At 32.9% G+C, this 23737-nt stretch overlaps 1 protein-coding gene across 2 annotated transcripts in view; it reads left to right on the top strand.

Annotated features, from left to right (window-relative positions):
• The first annotated feature begins 4701 nt into the window (after positions 1 to 4701).
• The window catches only part of LOC126777624 (uncharacterized), a 119639-nt gene continuing 100603 nt past the window's right edge, over positions 4702 to 23737 (top strand). The window contains exon 1 of one of the 2 annotated variants that reach the window (XM_050500718.1): positions 4702 to 4829. The gene's annotated coding sequence lies outside the window, so the exon portion shown is untranslated. Of the gene's footprint in view, positions 4830 to 11002; positions 11447 to 23737 lie in introns of those variants that run through there. The other variant, XM_050500717.1, reaches the window with a different exon arrangement.

Here is a 23737-nt window from a genome sequence, read left to right as displayed (position 1 = left end):
TACTTATAATAAAACAGTAGAAACTGTGTGTCTGTACATTGAATTAATTTTTCAAAAAACAAGTTTAAGCGATAAAAGATATCGAATAGAACACGAAAATGAATCTGTCTTAATTTTTTTAAAATATCCTAATAAACCGACTTTCACGGGGACAAAGTCGCTGGTACCAGTCAATTAAAAATATATCTTACATTATCAATGAGCCGTTGTGGGCGTCGTAAGTGGTCACCAATTATTTCATTGGTCGCCAATGTGTTGGACCATAGAGACTAAGATCTTATGCCACTTGCTCACTAAATATTTAAAAAGGAACGTTTGGTAATAAAATAATTGTTGTAATAAAATAATAATTACTAAAATTAAATTAAATTTTAATTTTTATTAGCGTGGGCGAGTGATTATTCTGTTTTCATTTATTATAAATATTGGGTTGATTATTTCTGGTGAAGTAATCTATCGCTTAGTATCCTCTGCATTTTAAACGTTTGGACTTGAGAGTTAAGTTCAAAAACATTTTTAAAACATATAAGGTCGCGCTAAAAGTTTTTTCGTATTTTATAAGTAAAAGACTGCAGTAAAATCTCTTTGGTTGTAGTGTTTGTGTCTGGATTGTTTTGATGCCATTAAATAGATGACATTTAAAAAAAAAAAAAGTAAAACTGTTTCCCGCCATTTTTCTTCTGTTTTCTGTTCGCCAAAATGTGTGAAGCTTACGAAGAAATTATATATAGATATTCTGAAGTTTTATTACATTATATTTGTTTAACAGTTATTATTGTATCTTTTTTGTAAAATGAATTTAACAAATACGCTCAAGCCAATTTCAGATTTAGAAAATTGTCAAACGTTAGTTTGATTGTTAATGAAATGTCTGTTACTGCTAATATTATTATTCTTCCTATTTATATAAAAAAAAAAAAACAAAATAAATAAAGTTTGATTTAAAAATATATAAAATGTCTTTTTATATTCCATTCACAATCTATCATTGGCTTAGTCAGTCGTTAGTAAGTTCATCTGACCTCCTATGCTACTTAAAAACATTACAAGATAATGTAGACAGTCTTAGATAATGATAATTTTAAATTTAATTTTAAATCATATCAGTTTTATTAGATATTTTGAATTCACTGATTAGGTCCTTTTTGTCGTTTAACTTTTTAAACTTTCACTTTTTTTTTTTTTAATCCTAACAAATCTAGAATTTACATACCGCACAGCAGGTGGTTGACACTTCAATTCTATCAATAGATAAAAGATCTGAACATTTTTATCTGCCCTTAACACTGAGCAACTATAAGATAAAGACATAGGAAATATACTTTTAAATCTAATCTCATCTTAAACAATAATATCGATCATAAAAGCGGTAGACGATATTATAAAAATTATGAAATACATAAAAATTATGATGTAAATCTGTTTTCATTTCCAATTTTAAATATATAGATTATATATGTATACTCTGTTGCCATATGCACATACAACCTCTTCCGCCAGTTACTCCAAAGGTGTACAGAAGTTTGAAGAAAGAATACATTAGATAAAAATATACTCCTAATAGAAAGACTAGAACTGGCAGGTTGAGTAGGCAATAAAATAGATAGTTAGAGGCTGTAAAAGTGAGACGAATCTTCGTAAAATGTGAATGGAATTAACTGAGCATAAAATTTCATCCAGATGCTCAAAATATCATATATTTAAATATCTTTTTTTTATATAGAATAGGAAGGCGGATGAGCACATGTGCAACCTGATGATAAGTGGTCACCAAACTGTGGCATTGTAAGAAATTTCAAACATCGCTTACATAGCCAATGCGCCACCAACCTTGGAAACTAAGATGTTATATCCCTTGTGCCTGTAATTACACTGGCTCACTCACCCTTCAAACCGGAACACAACAATGACAACTACTGCTGTTTTGCAGTAGAATATCTGATGAGTGGGTGGTACCTACCCAGACGAGCTTGCACAAAGCCCTACCACCAGTAGAATAGAATAGATAATTTTGTAAAATAATAAACTTGAAACGCTGTACATTATAATTACTTTTCCCAGAATTTAAAGTAGTAGTAAAAACTATGGCGTTCGCCTTATTATAAGCATAATAGTAAATAAAATAAGTCCGTAACAGCCTGTGAATGTCCCACTGCTGGACTAAAGGCCTCCTCTCCCTTTTTTTTGAGGAGAAGGTTTGGAGCTTATTCCATCACTCTGCTCCAGTGTGGGTTCGTGGAATACACATATGGCAGAATTTCAATGAAATTAGACACATGCAGGTTTCCTCGCGATGTTTTCCTTCACCGTAAAGCACGAGATGAATTATAATCACAAATTAAGCATATGAAAATTCAGTGGTGCTTGCCCGGGCTTGAACCCAAGATCATCGGTTAAGATTCACGTGTTCTTACCACGTACCATAAAATTAGTAATTATATATTATAAAGCTAAACTTTATATTATTATAATGTAGCAAACACCATATTTTATATTCTTGTTAGTTATTATTAGCTAATACATACATTATGCAACAGAGCTGAGCATGTACTTTTAATGGCGTAAGTACTCGTACATGACAATATACTTGAAATTAATTGCAAATAATGTATTTGATTATTTTTAAATCATTAATTTATATTATCATAATTAAATAAATTATTTTTTACTATTTGTATTTTAGAAATAGATTAATATACGCGTAATTGTTTAACGTTTCAATAAAATGTGTAGTGTTGGATTAGAATATTCACCTACATTCATGTTTGGTAGTATTAGTACTGTACTGTGATACTTTCAGAAGAAAACTACAGCATATGAAGTGCTGGTCAGATAGCTTTATTATTATCACCGTTTTTAATTAGGTCAAGCCTTATTAAATATTTACAGAAATAAATACCTATGTGCGATTTAAAAGACAACTAGCGCCATCGTAACGAAAAAAATTAAAATACAATCGTATATATAATGTGATTTGATCTTTAACAACTTACGACGAAAAATATCTAAGCACATAAATGGAGTTAATACATCATGTAAGCTTGGAGAGAAGAGTTATGTGCCAGACTTTGTCAAAAACCTTGGAGATGTCGAGGCTGACAGCCAACGAATCCCCATGATTGTTGACAGTTTTAGCCCAGAGGTGGGTTACGTACGCTAGAATATCCGTGGACAGTTTTGGTCGAAACCCGTACAGTACAGTAACAGTAACAGCCTGTTAATGTCCCACTGCTGGGCTAAGGCCTCTTCTCCCTTTTGAGGAGAAGGTTTGGAGCTTATTCCACCACGCTGCTCCAATGCGGGTTGGTAGAATACACATGTGGCAGAATTTCAATGAAATTAGACACATGCAGGTTTCCTCACGATGTTTTCCTTCACCGTTAAGCACGAGATGAATTATAAACACAAATTAAGCACATGAAAATTCAGTGGTGCTTGCCCGGGTTTGAACCCACGATCATCGGTTAAGATTCACGCGTTCTTACCACTAGGCCATCTCGGCTTTCGGCTTTCGGCGAAACCCGTACTGACGATAATTAATTAGACAGTGATCTTCTAGGTAATGGATCAGTTGGTTGCTTAAGTTCCGTCTCATTATCTTAAGTACTGAAGCTATTGGCCGATAATTTGCCGGGTCAGACCGCTCCCCTTTTTTGGGAATCGTTTGCACATTAGCTCTTCTCCAAGCCTCCGGTACACATCCTGAAGAAAGAGAAAGTTGGAACATGCGTTAACATAATGACACGAAAGCGACGAGTCACCTACCGACTTACGCAGGTAACGACCAGTGACGGTTGTTTTGGAGAATACCTGTGTAAAATCGGACGCGAATTATCGGCGATGTGCCACCACTGCGGTGCTGACCGGGACACCGCTCAGCATACGCTGGAGGCGTGCCCCGCGTGGAATGCGGAGTGGGAGATCCTAGTCCGCGAAGTGAGACAAGACCTGTTCTTGCGAGCAATCGTGTCGGTGATGCTCCGCAGGGAATCGGCGTGGAGGACCGTAGCCTCCTTCTGTGAGACCGTCATGGTCCAGAAAGAGAAGGCGGAGCGGGAACGGGAAAGGGCTGATCCTGCTTGGTGTCGTCTCGGCCCTTCCACAGTCCCGACGCCCGGGGCTTAAAAGATTGGGCGTAACCCTGGGGCCGTGGATGCGTGAGGTGGGGGGCTCACGTGTATTATTTCAGACGGTCCTGAGGAGGACGGCAGAGGAGTGAGGGAGAGAGAGAGAGAGAGAGAGACCTTCACCCCCTGAGATGAGCTCCGCCGAGCCACGAGCGCAGCAAAGCACGGGAGAGGCCGCGGATGCGTTATATCAACACGATCCCGCAGCCTCTCCGATCCGTGCCGAGAACAGCCATCGCAGTGGTTTTAGTGGGTAAGAGTCCCACATAACCCAGTTCCTCCCCCCCGTGGGAAATAGGTACCTTTCTGAAGGTTTCTACTGCGTGAAAAAATGGCGCGTTAACACAGCAGACAGATCCGCTGCATACTTCTTCAATACTATAGCTGGTATTCCATCAGGACCGCTAGCTTTCCGTACATCAAGTGATTGCAGCTCTACACGCAAATCAAGCTGCCTATTTTAATGTCAAGCATTATTTTGTCAAGTAAAACCACAGCAAAAATGTAGTCAACAGTAGCAAGATGTCGATTACGTGATTTGATAAGATAACAACATGTTGTTAAGAGTCATCAGAAAACCCTGAAGCAGTAGGTTCTGTGTTAATGTGTGTGTTATTGTATATTTGAGTGAAAGAAATATTGAGAAAAGGACAAACATAAAACCCATTAACCAGGACATGCTTCAGAGATTTAAAAAATCATGTAAGTCAATTTATTTCGTTGTTAACATAGAGATTAGATTATTTTAAAAATTAGAATTAATGTTTTCAAAACATGTCTTAAAGATTAAAAATAAGTGTTGCAAATTATTCCGCATATTTTTAATAAGATTTTCCTATTTATACTTGATAGTATTTATATTATGTCATTCGTTATTTCTTAATACGTTTACGTTTATCTACATATGAAACAATTACGCTATAATTATAATATTTTATTAACTTTACTTACTAAGCTATCATAAAAATATGATAAAGTAAATCTTAAGTAAGTTGTTGTGATATGTATTTCATAGCATTGAGCTATTGTATCGATTTCTAGCACTGGCTTATCATTCAATTGAGATTTGAAATGGGAATATTATTGGTATCTTAGAAAACATAATTAGCCCCAAATTTATACAAAGGCCCACAAGGCACCGGCCTAGGTCCCCTCAGCCGAGGAGCCCCGGAGAGCTACGGGAAGAGGAGAACCTAGCCAAAAATAATATAATTTTAATCTAATCGCTGCAGAATGGGGTTGCTTCAAATGTCAAAGTGAAGACCATAATTAAGTGTTAATGCATATGAAATTGTCTCCAGTGCTATTTAAATACTTCTAGATTTACGGCTATGTATCATAAGGTCCCAAGTTAGACCTCAGGACGGTCGGGCCAATAAAAAAGTTATTGAGTTTTTCTGTGTACAAATTCTCAATCTCCGGAGCTTAAAATTGGTAATGTTACTCTCTCTTTCCTTATTAAACATGTGAAGCTGTGGATCCTGTGAATGTTATCTCTGTTAGTATTGGATTGCTTTCTCATCGTACTAGGAGAGAGAGGGCGTAAAGAGTAAACCTTACTTTCGATGTCTCGTTGAGGACCTGACAGTACACAGTTCATTAAAAAGGTGCATCTTATTTCTGACACACGTGCACTATAATATATATATATATATATATTAAGATTTTAGCTCACATTTTGACTTTTCTCAAGCTGTTCTTCAATTGTGACTGAAATTCGGTTAATAGGACAAATACAAATGATATATATATATTCATTTTATATATTCTAGTCATGTGCTGGAAGTGAGATATTTCCCTTGTACCTGTAGTTACACTGACTCACTCATCCTTCAAACTGGAACACAACCATAAGTATTGCTATTTAGCGACAGAATGGCACAAAGTCCTACAACCTAGTAAATAGCTCCACGGACTTGCTGTCCGTGTATTTATGCTGTATTGATCTTTAATTGATTTACGTTACTTAAATGTGTAATTTTTTTTATAATCATGCAGCTAGTTGGCGTGATTGATAGATACTTGCCTTTCACGCCGAAGGTTGTGGGTTCGATTCCCACCCAGGACAGACATTTGTGTGCATGTCTGTTTTTTCTGTAATTATCTATATAAGTATGTATTTACAAAAGAAAAGTAGTATACGTAGTATATCAGTTATCTGGTTTCCATAGCAAAAGCTTTGTACAAGCTTAATTTGGGATCAGATGGCCGTGTGTGAAAAATGTCCCAGGATATTATTAATAACAATCCGTCTATATTTATTTAACTTTAGGATTGCAAATGGAGTTATTTGTCTAGAATATTGAATATCTTTCTCTTATTTGAAGGGCTTTCAAATTCAGCGACGATGACGTTTTCACCTATTTGTCGCAATTTATGTGTCATTTCCTCCATTGAATTGCGACATAATGGCTACTAAACTGAAGTTTGTAAACTCATGTTTCACACTTGAGTAAAAAGGTATTAACGCGTCGCAATGTATTTGACAAACTATATTTACTAAACGTTATTTGTTGAATTGACTTTGTTGGCAAACTGTAAAGGATTGTCGAAATTTATATCTAGAAAGATATATGGTCTTATTTATAGTTTCCTGCATAATAATACATTTATTTTTACCATTAATAATAATAACTTTGGTTTTGGAATTTAATCGCCACTACCTTTTTCAATAAAGTGCATCCGTTGCCTTGAAATCTCTTTGTATCTTCCCTATTATAACATAAGACTCACAAACATGGTCTTTGTGGCTTCAGCAGATCTTGTACAGTTTGCCAAGAAGTGGAAAGGGATGTGTATTCTTAGTATCACCAATGCATTCTGAAAATAAAGTTTCTAATGAAGTAGATTTTGTATTTTTCTTAAATCGCTATTTTTCCATAAATTTACGTCAAATGTAAATTTAGTGTATGTATTTATGTAAGCATAGTATACCCAATAGCCATATAATTTCGAGTACTAAATATAAACCCGCATATTAAACGTCCAGGTCGTAACTTAACGAGCTTAAAACAAAAAGACTTCATCCAGCAAACCGGATGAAGTTTTGTTTTTTCATCACAGATGGTGTAAGATTAGTCACGTATATAATGAGCAAAAGTATTATAGTAATTATTTCTATTTCCATAAACATAAGCATTGTAAGAAAAAATGGTTTTTTTCTTATATAACGTAATTTCTGAAATAATACTTTTTTTTTGTATTCGCGATTTGTTTTCTTCTCTTTTTACCTAACTTTTAAGAACGATTGTTTTTTTCTATTTAAAGGAAATGGAAAAAATATAAAGGCCGGCAATTATGTAATTGAAATCAGAAATATTTATCATTTCTTTATTAATACTTATGAATGTTTTATCAATATAACGTTTTGCCTACGTCTTCGTTCATGAGGAATTATAATTATATATTTGAAAATTTTCAAAGTTTAAAAAATACACAAAATCACAATTGATTTCGTATTTTTTTGTAACATATAATAAGGCAAAGTCAACAAACTTGTACAAACATTAAGCTATTGAAACATTAAACTATATGAAAATATGGCCATCATCCATTTGTCACGGAATTCATTTATCAGCTGCCTTTGCTTTTGACTTCAAGTAAGAATCATGGGTTAGTTGTGCATATTTCTATGACAAAACTTGTCAATTTAAAGCCAACATACATTTTGCATATTTTACTAGTGACGATGATGATGTCTTCTTGATCGATACTTGGTGGTAGGGCTTTGTGCAAGTTCGTCTGAGTAGGTACCACCTATCACATATTATATCACCAAATAGTAATAATTAGTATTACTGTGTTCCTGTTTGTTCAAATGAGCCAGTGTAACTACACAAGGAACTTAACATCATAGTTCGCAAGGTCCAATGATGGCGCCTTGGCGATATAAGAAATGGTTAATATTTCTTACAGTGCCATTGTCTATGGGCAGTGGTGTTCATTTATCACGAGGTGAACCATAGTGATAGTTATTATCAAGTAGTACTAATTAATGCCGAATATCTCCTCCAAAAAGAATTATACATATCTGTTCTATATACTAATGATGAGTTATGATCTATAGTTTGCCAAATAACTTCTTAAATAAATCGGGTTATTTCAAGCCATATATATTCCAATAAGACCAGCATTTATACTTCGTGGTAAGTGAACGAAATCAACGTTGAATTTCGAAATTGTTCCCCAAATCGCAATCTAGCTTTGCATCAATAAAAACGTAGTTCAGATCAATATAATTAGTTTAAAATAACAATTGATTATAGTATCAAGAAAGACACCAAAAATAATAAATTAAGGAACAATTATGTTGTTTTACGTTCAATATGATTTTAAAACGTTTTATCCGTGTCATGTTTTGTTTCATTTAGTTTCTATTGAAACGGAAAATTTAGATTCGTTTGTTTGGTATGTTCGTTCCAGTTGGAAATCGTATAACTTTTTTTACAGTCGTTATCCTGAACAAGCTTTTCTACCAATTTTGTTTACACGTGTTGCACAGTTCAAAGTTTTAGCTTATTGAGCGAGTTTTATAGCGACTCTTAAATTTAAATTTGTTAAATACAATAGGATTTGTTTAGTTTACGTTAATTGGTTTAAATATTATCATTTCATCTATCAATTAAAGAGTCCACAATGTAATTAATTTCAATTAAAATTGAATGAAATTAATTCTGATATGAGCCAAGATGACCCGAAGATTGTGAGGTCATGCTGGGCAAACACCACTGAATTTTAAAGTGCTTAATTTGTGTTTATAATTCATCTCGGCTCGGCAGTAAAGGAACACATCATAAGGGGAACTGCTTGTGACTTATTTAAATGAAATTCTGGCACACGTTTATCCACCAACCTGCATTGGAGCAGCGTGGTAAATTCCTCCATTGAATTTCCTCTATTCAATTGAAATTGAAGGCTCCAAGCATTTTCCTCAAAAAAAAGAGGATGCTTTAGCTCGGCATTGAGACATTCCCAAAATAATATTTTGAAAGAGCTCAGTATATTGACATGTTACTATACAATATATATAATAACTTACAAACATATATGTATATAAGGCCGCAGATCCCGAGGCCCTGGGTTCAAGCCCCAGGTCGGGATGGTAAAAAAATATTGGGTTTTCCTGTCTAAAATCTCAGTAGCAGCCCAGAGTCTGGAAATTGGAAGTGAGTACACTCTCGTGCCTCTCTTAAATTCTTTCTGGACGTATAAGATTGCCATCCTAATGGATTAAGAGAGCGACAGTATACGGGACGGGATAATGTTTGCGCACATACATACGTACTACAATATGCCCTGTGGAGTTGGCAATCTCTCTTGAGATTGGCTACCATGGTCAAAATCTGTCAGGAGGTGATCAATATACACAACGATTATAAGAACTATGCCTTATATATTTTTTTCAAAATCGACGCTCAGACGTTTAGTTAAGGTACATACATAAATTTGCTATTTCGCCTGTGTAATCCAGTAGGAATCTTAAATGAAATAAATAGCCACTCAGTTGGATAATGATTAATCTAACGACAAATAAATGAATACATCACCCGATCTGTGGGGCTATTATGTAAGAACAACCTCGAAACTAATCGCAGAAAACGTCATAAAATCTCAGAAAGTGATATGCGACATTGACCATAATAATCATAAAATTTCAAGAACGCACGCATCAAAATAGTATATCACGGTAAGTCGGTTGTCAAAATTTCACGGTTGAGTATTCATATGAGTTCTTACAGAGTAGCACAGTCTTTAAGATTTATCACATCGCAATATTGTATAATACTATATTACATTTAATGGAACATGTATGTAATAAGTAAGTACTTCAACCGTTTCAATTATTAAAACCTTAGTCGTTACACGTGCTTCAGCACGCATGGGATCCTAATACATTCGGATCAATGAAGTCTACATCTAACACATAGAATATAAGTGCTCCGTCCAGACGATCGATTTATACTAATAACGTGACGCGAACGCAATTCTAGTTTTTATTAACGATGCAATAGAGTCTATATTTAAGTGTACATTTTTATAAATTCGCTAAGCATCTTAGGAATGAGATGCTGACCGAACAAAATTCTACTATAATGGGTACAGAACAAAGACTAAGATGTAGGCGTACTAAGTGTACAATAAAATTATTGAGACACGTACATATAAATCGTATATCGGGATATTGTATAGAGCTGTTAAATCGCTTTATATTTTTATTCATTTTGCTATATTAGTGTGCGTTTTATTTAAAATTAAGTTGAAGCTCTTAATGATTCAATGTGAGTGATCGTTGATGTCATTAATAGAATCGGCGTCAAGTCGTTAAACGCAATAAAAAATTGTATATAAGTAAAGTAAAAGGCTGTGGTTATCCCACTGCTAGGAGTTCTATTTGATGAGAAGGCTTCGCTTTCGCTTTTATGTAATTCATTTTATGTATGTTATTATTGTAGTAAGTCATAGAACTTATGTCCTCGGAAACGCCTCGACTGATTTCTATCAAGTGTATTGAATGACTTTTGTTTATTGGATATAGTTTGTTTATCTTTATATTTAATCTTGTTTGAAAAGCGAAAAGTTTATACGTTAAAATATAAAGTAATAATGTCACGGAAACTTATCATTACTTAAAGAATACTGATAAGCAAATGGCAAGGGTAATAAACATAATCAACAATGTAAATTTGTTTAAGACCAATTTATTAAAATAGATAAAGAAACCGTTGTATCATCTCTATATGTGTCTCGACGTGTGTATACCTACGCGTTAAGTGACACCAAGATCCATATACAAAGCCCTATATCATATACACCGGTCTTAAATTATTAAGGAGAATATTTGACGACGAAAAGGATCGCATTCAGTCGCGTCGCGGACCGAGAGCGTGGGCAAGACTTACGCACCATTCCGGCAATAAAAGGCTAATCTTTCAATAGAAATAAATAATATACCTACATCCGTATTTCCTTTAACGCCGCAGACGCTTGACGTCGAGCATTCTATTTTCAAAATTAATCCGCGAAAGTCTCAAATCGGTCATAACGCAAATGGCTTTTTTGGTAATCAGCGACAAATTGATTTATAGTGATTTAAATAACGAGTTTTAATGCATAATTGAAGAATTCTGTTTTTGTTATAAAAACAGTCACAGTGGATCCGTTCGTAAAGAGGAAGATGAAAATTTTTAAGAAGAAGTTACGTTTCTCGATAGTATATAGCTACGTGTGAACTTTACTATCCGTAGTTAATATATTTTTTTACTATACTTGCCGTAAGAAATTCACATATCAACAGCGACTACCATATAACGATTGAAAAGGTAAGTTTTTTTATTTTAATCAATCATTGCTGACATTAATTATTTATAAATCTTATGACCATCGTCAAATATGGATTCAATTCCAATGATTAATATTTTTATTTTTATTTTATCTTATTTTCGATTTGTAAATAATACCAAACGAATGCAATGAGTGTCGCGTTACATAATCTTAATTGTATTTTTTCCGCTTTCCATGCAAAGATATTAAAATATACAACCTAGCATGTATTTAAAAAAGTTCTTTTATATCACTGAAATTGCATTGATTTAGCGGTGTAGTCGAATTTTTACATAATTTAAGAACATTTTAAAATACATTAAAGTACATAAGTATTCTATCCGTCAAAGTTATCATATCATTAATTCCCAAATCTCCTAATATCGTTATCATTTCTTATACATACAGATATGCTAATATTTCTGAGATGTTCTTATCACAAACAATATCTTAAAGTCATGTGCCATTGCGTATATTTGTTTATCTATACATATAATAAAACAGTAATGCCAGAAAGTATATATAATAAATAAATAGAATAATTTAATAAAAAAACGTAATAAACGCTAATTTTTAAAAATAAAGTCTAATCGACATTTCTATTAATATTTTTTTCTTTATTTATTTATTTTTACTTATACTGACAAAGGTAGTTCACCATACAGCCTTAGATTCTATAAACTATATACTACTGCATTAAATGATCATTTTAACAGTAATTATAGTGGTCATGAATATTGATAATTGTTACTGTAAAATACTAAACGTTATAAACTTGACATTGTTTCAATCGTATTTTAATATAATAATATATGTTTTCGAACTTCGATATTTGATTCGTCAATCAAATATAACTTTTAGTACAAGTATTTTTAATTTTAAAGTTTTAAAACGTTTGTTTTTTTTTTAATTCTAACTAACATGCCATATCGTGGCAGTTCATTGACCAGTAACCACAGCCGGGACTGATTCTAAACGCATGTTCCCTGTTTCTTGTATGTTCGTGTATAAGTACACATATTTAAAAAAATCCATATGTAAAATACTTTGTATAAACGTTGATATCGATATGTAAACTTTGTACAAACATAACTAATATTAAGTAGTATAATCTTAAAAAATACTGTCTTTATAAACACTATTCAATAAAATAAACAAAAATGAAAGCAAAAGTTATACTTTTCCAAACCAAAATGTATACTTAAATATTAATAACTAATATATATATATATATATATATATATATATATATATATATATATATATATATATATATATATATATATATATAATATAGTATGATATGTTGATGATGTCCTCCTGGCCGATTTCGGTCACAGGCCCAATCACCTAACATTTTTTTGGTTAACATTAAGTACTGATATTTTAATACAAAAACAACAAATTTGAGATCACAATACTGGTGGTAGAGCTTAGTGCAAGCTCGTCTGGATAGGTACCACCCACTCATCAGATATTCTACCGCAAAACAGCAGTACTTGGTATTGTTGTGTTCCGGTTTGGATACTATAAAAAAAAACAGTTATTTAGTTTCCTTCAGACCAATTTAAAGAAAGGTTAGCCAACTGCGCAGGACATATTAAAGTGCACAAGTGTGTGCGCAAACACAGGTGCACTCTCTAATCCCTAGCTCTCATAATCGGATGGAACGGCAATCCGAAACAGCCGGAAAAGTTCAGGCGCAGGACCACGGATTTACGTGCGTTCCGAGGCACGGGAGTGTACACACTTCCAACTTCCAGACTCCGGGCTGCTACTGAGAATTTCCTGACAGAAAAACCCAACAACTACCATGAGCCTGGAGCTGTAAAGAAATATGTTAGCCAAAGAGTGGTTATTATATATAAATAACTAAATAAGCTCACTGTAACAATATCTTACATAAACACCGCATGTATTATAACCAATAAATACAAATAAATAATACATGAATTATAACATATATAATTTGTATGTATGTATTGTTTTTAATATATTAATTTAAAGGTGGTCTCGTAATTTGAAGACAAAAATCTTAAACGAAGATTATTCCAAACCTGGGCATGCAACAATGAAATTCCATGTGCAAATTTGTATTAATAATTAATTTCGTTGCGATAAAAGAAAACAAACAGATGGAATAAAACATCATTATTCTCTTAAAATTTATAAGAAAAAGCATAATTATTCAATTCGAATAATCTTATTACGTACCGTTCAGTGGAAGTTGCCAGAAGAAAAGTGAGTCAGAATGTAAGGTAGGATTACTGTAACTATACAATTTAAAAAGATGGGATACTAGACTTTAACCTTTCCTTATATCGCCAATGCGCCACCAACCTTGGGAACTAAGTGACGTCTCTTGTGTCTACACTTACACTGACTCATGCGTGATGCACCCTTCATACCGGAAAATAATAAGTATTGCTATTTGGCGGTAGATTATGTAATAAGTGGGTGGTGGACTGGCATGCACACAGCCCTACCACCAATTATGCTGATTGCCGATTCTTCTCGGTAGAATCTGCATTCTAAACCGGTGATATTTTCTGAATATTGTAAAATTACGAATGAACGTTACGAACGAAATGCGTTTATGTATCGCATCTACTGTTCCCACATACGCGAGTTGGATGAAATGCTCCCATATTAGATTACCCATTCAATTGATTTTAGAGTAAAATTGGTAACGTAATAATTGGTTAATATTTCTTAGGGTAAGCAATTATCAATATTATATTTTACTAGTACTTTAGCATAATTTATTAGTAGTTGATCATTATACCTTCTCGTTGTTTCCACATTGTAGGTGAATCACTTGTTATAAAAATAATATAAATAACCGCCATTTTCTGAAATGATTACCAAAGCGATAATTAATATGATTAAATACTAAACGCTCATTTGTTGCATATTGCGTCATTGAAGCCGTCGACCAATGACAATTCATATTAGTTAATGTAACTTTTATTAGAGTTTTAGAAAAGCTTTTATTAGAGTTTTAGAAAAGCTTAAAGCAAGTCTTTTACTTCTACACGTTTGAGAAATATATGATGTTCAAATATTCTAGAAATATTAGTAAGATATTAGAAGACATATATAGCTTATCCATTTTACTCATTCATTCATTACCACGTATCGGTGGTTAACGTTCAACTACACTCAACTGCTTCTAGAATATCTAACTCGTACATACACGAACGAATGATTTATAAATCTAATTACATTCTTAAAGATAGGTTGATTAAGGCAATGTATGTACAAATAAATCATCTGTTTATATTACATTTACGAATGTAAGTAGATAGCCTAATTAAAACATATAATGTTATTAATATTAATATACGAAGATATAAAAACATTGTGTAATGTGCCCACTTAGCTTAGTTTGGTTCTCAGAATGTAGAGAGCTTTGTTTTTCTAAGCTGTGTCTAGTATTCCGTCATGTAACGCTACAAAGGCCAATAGGACCACTATCGAATACAAATTCGTAAGTTGAGAAATAAAACATTAAATGAGCAAATCGTTTCGCTGGCATCGTTCATTACGTCGATATTCATATACGCTTATAAATTTTGATTTGATTAAATCGTTTCGAAATAAGTTGAAAATTTAATGAAAAACTGAATAAAACAAGAAAAAATAAATAAAATGAATCACCTTTGATTTGATGTGCTTACAATTGTTCACGATGCGGGTTTGCACGTGTAAAAAATATATATTTTAAAACTGCGCAGGTACTATTTGGTCTTATCAAATTGTAGATAGGCGAATTGGATGCTTATGTTATTTGGGTTCTATATTGCTATCAGCTATATGTTTATATAGCTCATAGCAAACCTAGCATAGTCATCATGGTAAAGTAATATTGAATTGATAAAATATTTTTATAAATTGTGCTAGTCAAAAGTGAAGCTTTTTTTAATGTTTCGAGTACACGAGGCACAATTCATTCGATATATGCAGGCGATATATGTAATGACACCTTAATTACAAACTCGAAACTCAACGAAACGCTGAAATATCAGGAAGTAATATCCTACTTATTAAAACAATTAAAGGATAAACACATCAAAATAAGTCTGTTATCAATATTTCATAAGTGAGATACGACGCCGTAAGTCGACTTTCAAAATTTCAAGACTAATATACAAAGTGAGTTCTTACAGAAAAGCACTAAAGGTCTATTTTGCTTGTCAATAAAACGTCAAAACTAGAATCGTAACAAAAAAATACGATCTATTTTAGTATGCGATTTTCTACCGTAACCTTCATCGTATGCTGTAACAGCCGTTTACAATGGACCAATTGAATTCGCGATTGGTATACAATGCCACTAAATTGATACAGGTAAGGAACATTACTTAACATAACAGATTCTAAGGTTGACGTACCAGTTTGAAAATACTCTTATATACTTCATTCAAGAACGTTATAACAAGTATTATTGAATGATTACTATGAATATTATGTTATAACTCTTTATTTTACTCCATATTTACAATGGTATTACATAAGAATTATTTATATTAAAGCCTTAAATATATAAAAATTGAAAAAAAAAATTGCTACTCGTTCTCGTTCAAATTATGACCGCGTTGAATGGTAGCAAGAATGCTAGTAGAATTTCTCATTTGAATCGCAGTTTCGGTCTTCCGTGCGAAAAATGAACAAGCCCTCCTGTCACTATATATTATTATATTTTTAATAAAAGATTTATTGTACTATTATTCCAAGGTCCAAAAAGGTGTTTTAACTATATTCCCAACGTTTGTTCTCATCAGCTTGATATGAGACGGAGTCATTGTCAACACAATATTTAGCGCCCAACAATGGGGGGCCTTGTTCCCAGGGAGCCAGTGTCAGTCCATCGGGACTTGTTATTGTTGGATCTATAAAGGGAATGCCAATGGTAGCGGAGCCATTTTTATTTTATCAGTGAACTTCTAGGACAAAAAAGATCTTGTAAGCCGAAAGTCCACCCCTTTTCCATACGGGCACCTGTGCTTCAAGCACAGCTGTGTTACCAGTCGGCGTTACCTAGTGTTATTCCCAATGTGACGTTATGTCATCTTATCTATATATATCATAAGGGAGATCGGGTATAAAAGTAACACTTTGTACTGTTACTTAGATTTCCGGTGATAAAATGTATGAAATCCTATACAACCTCAGACATCGGCGAGCCCTACATACCCCCCCCCCCCACTGTCCCCGTGGGGGAAACGCGTAAGGCGTTTTTCGAGCGAAAACAAAAATGTAATCCTATACAAAAAAATCGCCTTTAATCTTTGAATGTACAATATAATTTTGTTGAATACTAGCAAAATCCGCGGCTTCGCCAGCGTCGAATCAGACGGTATTTAAATAATACATATAAAATATGTCTAGTAATACGAATAAGTAAAAGTGAATACTGTTAATACACACTTATATACTAAGATAATATATATAAGATATTCAATAATATATTTTACTTAAGACAATAATATATATATATAATTTATATATATATATATATAAATTACTATAAATATATATATTTATAAGTATAATCATAAATAAATACACACATCATATATTATACATTACCAACAATATAATAAATAATCGCACACAAATTAAAAAATTTAAAAACATCAGATAAATCTAATGTGTTTAGTTAGTCCTTATTTATCATTACTCTGTGTACGCACTATATTTTTTACTAGACTACCCTACTTCACAACACAAAATATTCATACTTGTTCGCACTGTAGTAATATGTAGTAATTATTGGGTTATTGTTACATTCATCGTATTACTATGTACGCCTATTCGATTTAATTTTTCTGCTAATTGTTTTGTAATTTTTTCTGTAAGTGATTTAAATGTAAAAATTTTGAGATAATAAATGTCTCTAATCGTAAGTATTAGATAGTAATGGCTGCGATCGTTGCGAACTAAAAAAGATGATTGTTTTACTGGTAACTCGCATATAACCATATAAACTTAAAAGAGTTGCTGTGAAATTACAGACAGACACTTATTTGTATACATATAAACCATTTTTTGTTTACGTTCGTATTCTATGCTTTCGCTCATAGTTGCAATAAAATTGCATGACCATAAATTTTGACGCGGTATAAATCTTTGAACGTTGACGTGTGCATTGGTAAGCTTTATGTCTTATTTGTAAATATATAACTTAGCTTATATTAACTAAAGTAATTCATATAATCTTTTTCGTTTTTATTTGATTTTTTGCTGGCTATGGTTCTATGCATGGATGGTTTGGCTACTTTCATTAGCTGTCCTAACGACCGTGCGATAATATTTTGCCAGTTAGTAGGTACACAGACAAAATTTACGTCAGGATGATTTTACGACTAGTTTTCCTGTGGGTGAATAAGTAATTTTCACAAGTCAAAATTTATGCGAGATAGCACACATAATTAGGTAACTAAAGTCAGTCATAGAGTACACTATAACTTTTCCTTATGTTAATAATTTCATATAAAATTATACACAATCATATTTTTTAATAAAGGTACCACAGATGATAACCAGCGTTGTGTTTCGATTTCTAGATAGCTATACTCAGCTAGCTTCATTTTTCACAACATTGTACGTGAAATTTAAGTTTTCCTTATTTGCTTAATCCTATAGTTCGTGGTAATATTTTTTTCTTTCTTTAATATTTAAATATTATAATGGAATAATTTATTAAGTAAATCTCAATCTGACAAATAATAAAATCATAACTGCGTGGAATAGTATTTATGATTTCAGTAAAATTGTTGCTGAATTTTGGTAATTATTTCGTTTCTCTGCTGAAAAATGAATCACTCTGTCAACTGTTGTGTTTCAACAGTTGAAAGAGTGATTCATTTTAATTCATTTTAATTCATTCATTAAGATGGAACGTCAATAGATTAGATTGATGGTCTTACTAATAAACGATGTAATTATAATAGATATAATATAATGTTAAAACTTGATATCAACTCACGCAATGCTCGTAAGAAGGAATTCAAAGCCAATCAATTTCCCGCCATGAAGAGTATATGTCAATGTACTTGTTCCCAGATTTAACATATAGATTATTATTGTTTAATATTAAAATACTAATAAACTACTATTGTTTAATATACTCTTCAGTAATATTTAATAATATGTTTTTTTATAATACTGGTAGGAGGACGAGCATATGGGCTACCTGAAAGTAAGTGGTCACCAACGCCCATAGACATTGGCATTGTAAAAAAAGTTAACCATCGCTTACATCGCCAATGCGCCACCAACTTTGGGAACTGAGATGTTATGTCCCTTGTGCCTTTTTTTCACGCTGAAAAAACGCATTATGCGTTTCCCCCAAGAGAAAAGTGGGGGGATATGTTGTGGGGCTCGCCGGAACAGCGTGGTGGAATACGTTGGTGCTGAGTTTTATGCGCAGGGATAAAAATGAGTCCACGTATTTATTCAATTAAGTTAATTTGAGCTTTAGTGCTATATATAATAGAAAATGACAAAAATTTAAATAATCACCTGAAAATAAGTGATCACCCATAGACATTGGCGTCGTAAGTAATTTTAACCACCAACATTGATAATTAAGATGTTGTGTCCCTTGCATCTGCTGTTACATTGGCTGACTCACCCTTCCAACCGGAACACAATAATACTAAGTATTGCCGTTTGGCGGTAGAATCTGTAATGACCTGCTCATTACATATCCAGCTGGTTAGCTACCCAGATGGGTTGCACAAAGCCCTACCACCAATACATCATGTAGATAATTCTTTAAGTGTTAATATAATGTTAACGACATAATTTAACTATTTGTAAAGTTTAAAATGTAGAAATTTTAAACTTTACAAGTAGTTAAATTTAGTTTTTTATGTTGGTATCATCTCGCTCAAACTGATTAATTAATTCATATTAAATTTTGGCAAAGGTTTTTATTTTAAATATAATCAGTCATTACCGTAGTCAATTTATTTACAGAGAAGCGGGCGGAAATCGTTAATAAATCGCTATACAATAATGATTACCGGCAGAAATGTGTTCCTAGTGACGTCACAACGGTATAGTATGACTAATGGGACAATATAACAACCGTTTGTATTTACTAAACGCTATTCTCAGAGGTTCAATTAAGATTACTAGTGTTTGCACATTGGTAGAAATTTATGAAATAAAATAACAATGTTTATTTCACAACTGAAAAACGCTTTTACATCATTTGCGACTTCCAATTAAGTTAATATTTTTGCTTGAGTTAAGAAGCTCCAAATACCGTAACTTTATAAAATACGTGGGTGTTATGGTTGTGTGCCTTTGCGCGCCTGCATGCATGCGTGTGTGTGTGGGAACTCAGATGGAGTCAGCTTTAAGACTATGTCATGGGGTCGAAGTACGCTAGGGTACTGCATTTTCCACTGACCACAGATATGATCGACTTATCTAGTTTTAAAAAGTATGTAGCATGACTTCCACTTCCTCTGAGCTGGTAACTTCACTTCCTTTATTTACGTTCACTTAGGTATTCTTCAAAAATTTTAAGTGATATACCCCTTACTTAAACATATTCAATCCGTGTAGAAGGAATTTTATCATAATTAAATAATCATTATTGAAAATTTTAAGAAAACTAGTATGAGATCGCATCTTTCGAACGTATCATTTCCCAATAATATATTTACAAATAATTCCATTTATACCATAGAAGCTATAATTTAGATAATTACCAAAGAAAAAAAATTGTTGTTGAGGAGAACAACTTATACGTTAATACTTACGGGTTATACTCATGTGAAGCATTGTTGTGTTACCAGATATATAGCATCTTAAAACGTGTGCTTTCATAACGATGGTCTGAGAAGTGTCTTATCGTGTTTCCACTATTCATCAAGTCGTTATATAAAATAAGTTCAACAATATATTTTTTTATTGTTGTTATTTTTTAAATCGTTTCAGTTAGAGATTCATGTCCAACGCGCTCATAATTCATGCACACAGTAACATTGCTTAAATAAAATAAAAAAAGTGTATCATAGAACACCACCCGGTAGAGAAACATATTATTAAGACAAATATCTATTTATTATTAAGACAATTTATAATAAAAGTAAACAATTAAAGAATATCTAATAAATAGATATGTTTCTCTACCGGGTGGTGTTCTATGATACACTTTTTATAGTCGAGAGCGGTGGCGAAGAGGGGGCATGACGGCAAAACAGAGGGTTATGCCGTTGTCGTCAGGGCATACCCTACCCGTCTACTTCTTACCCCCGAGCCAATAAACGTTTCCCATCATAAATTAAGGGATAATATGCACTCATAACCTTATACATATGCTTTTTAATTTTAAGTATTCTTATTAAAGAATTCTATAATATCAATCGGCCCACACTAAATCTCGAGCGTGGGAATAAAGAAGAATGACGAGATGATTGTCGAGATTATACTAACGGTCAATTTGTGCAATTGAATACGTAACCAGTAGACGTGATAGGTGAGCGGATAATACGCAGACTCGCACCGGACCTGACGGTTAGGTTCAATGTGAATTGTTAAGGGCTGCTTTGTTAAGGGCTAAGTACTGAACGTCTTACGATGGATGTTTCACTTGACAATTACACTAAATTGCCAGTTCGAGACTTGTGCAAGCTGGCTCTGATTATTTCCTTAGTAATAATATGAATCACTGACATTGTATGCGAAGAGCCAATAATATTCTACATTTTTAAATATGTTTGCAGAATCTATATACTTAACAATTACTAATCTAAGGTTATTGTAGTTAGATATAACAAAATTAATTGTACCAACTTTTTTCAATCCAGTGTAAATAATATCCTCTTTCTGAGGTATACCTCATCATATTCGTTGCCTATAACTTTCATTATAATCATTCTTCAAGGATTTGGAAGGCTTGTTTAAGTGTGATAATGAGAGACAAAATGATAAATAAAATAACTTATTATTGATTGGTTAATATATCAGTTCTGAGCATCCTTTTATGTTTGTAAAATAACTTGGAGCTCAAAAGCTTCTTTAGTGTAGACAAAAGAGATACTTTATTTTGATTTCAAAACAGATAATCTTAGTGGTAGGGCTTTGTGCAATCACCTACTTGTCATTTTATTGACCTCTAATATTAATATCGTTGTGTTCCGGTTCGAAGGAGTGCGTCACTATAACTACCGACACGAGGATATTTAGCACTTTAAGTTTTATGTTAACTCATAAAAGGCGGCGATTAAATAGAGCATTTTATATATGATGTAAAAAGAAACATCGTGAGAAAAACTGCATCTGTAATAAATAATGCTTCCGTCAATACGGGTACAAGCATTATGTTCGATTGAACTCTTTGACATCCTTCTTAAGGGGGGAATAAGCTGATGCCCAATTATTGTAGGAAGTTTGTTGTAAAATCCGTATATGATGTCCAATTTCCGCCCAGTAACAACTTTCAAATTTGGAATACTTAAAATCCAGTTATTTATTAATTAATTGGCTTTGAATAAATTATTATAATGTCCATTTGCACGATATCGATCACGGTAATCAATTTCAAGGGGAACTAGGGAACTGCGCAGGTTGTATATATTACAATTTTGTGTCCACAGGTGAGTGCGCAAACACTCTTTTTATTACCTAACTATGAGGGCTGAGGTTAAATTGTACGAACCTTATTCGGGCCAGTAAAAACTTTCAGTAACAGCCTGTGAATGTCCCACTGCTGGGCTAAGGCCTCCTCTCCCTTTTTGAGTAGAAGGTTTGGAGCTTATTCCTCCACGCTGTTCTAATGCGGGTTGGTGGAATACACATATCGCAGAATTTCAATTAGAGACATGAAGGTTTCCTCACGATGTTTTTCTTCACCGTCAAACACGAGATGAATTATAGCCGAGATGGCCTAGTGGTAAGAACGCGTGAATCTTAACCGATGATCCTGGATTCAAGCTCGGGCAAGCACCACTGAATTTCTCTTTTCATGTGCTTAATTTATGAATTTTATGTTTTTTTTTTTGTTTAAAGCGGGATACAAAACTAGGACCGTTGCATATGCAGCCTAACACGCTAGACACTTGATCAATGTAGTCAAATACTCAACGTCAATATTTTGAATATTGACGTTGAGTATTTGTTTGACGATTAAATTACGATGTTATATAGAAGCCTGCTGAACATTTCCTAGTTGTGTAAACTATCCAATCTCAATTAGTAAAACCATTAAGGGTACATTATTTATTTACAATTATAAATTACTAAATAAACTTCATTATGAAAGAACAAAGTTAAAACTCACAATTTTTCATGTACTTATTAAATATAACGATAATATCCTGGGACATTATTCACATACGGCTATCTGATCCCAGGTTAAGCAGCGCTTCTACTATGGAAACCAGACAACTGATATACTACTTTTATTTTGTAAATACATACTTATATTATATAGATAATTACACCCAGACTCGGGACACAGACATGTTCATGCACACAAATGTCTATCCTGTGTGGGAATCGAACCCACAACCTTCAGTGTGAAAGGCAAGTATCTACCAACCACGCCAAATGTGAATATATTTTGCGGTATTATTTGAAAAAAATCAACACTAATAAATGAGTAGACGTTTTATGTAATGTCTTGAAAAACCTACAAAAGTTTAAAAAAACTTGAAAGACCTACTCAACCATATATTTTATATATTATATATCATAATAATAGAAGATGCAGCGCGTTCAAAAAACTTTTTAGTATATAACCTTATTATACAACTGGCTACGCTTTGTAGTATCATTCGATTTAAATTTAGACTATTTATGTGACAAACGTAAATTTCAATTTTTTTTTTAATATATAAATGGTAAATATAAATGTATATAAGTCCTTGTGATTATATAAAACGTTAATACTTTATTATGATCATAACAATGAGCTTCAACTCAATATCATTACTATAACGGAAAAGTAATAAATAAAAATATTTATAAAATATTTTAGTTCCTACGTGCCTTAAATGTAAATAGACGATAAGTTTTAACGACAATAAGATGCTGTTAATGAGTTAATTTGTACGTTCCAGTATAACAGGCGTACAGTTTAACGCTAATTACTAAGTAGTAAATCGTCATAAATGTGTTTTTAAAAATTTGCAACGTAATTTTAATCTTTGTAAATATAACATTACATATAAAAATATTGTTAAGACGGATACTCTTAAAGGATACACTACCGGCCTTACTAATAAACGTTGTTCATCGTATGATTAGTTTAACATTGTTGAGTCTTC

The sequence above is a fragment of the Nymphalis io genome, chromosome 23 (genome assembly GCF_905147045.1).
Source record: "Nymphalis io chromosome 23, ilAglIoxx1.1, whole genome shotgun sequence".
In the NCBI taxonomy this organism is placed as follows: Eukaryota; Metazoa; Arthropoda; class Insecta; order Lepidoptera; family Nymphalidae; genus Nymphalis; species Nymphalis io.
The sequence above is the reverse complement of the archived record's forward strand: the minus strand, read 5'-3'. Positions and strand labels throughout refer to the sequence as shown.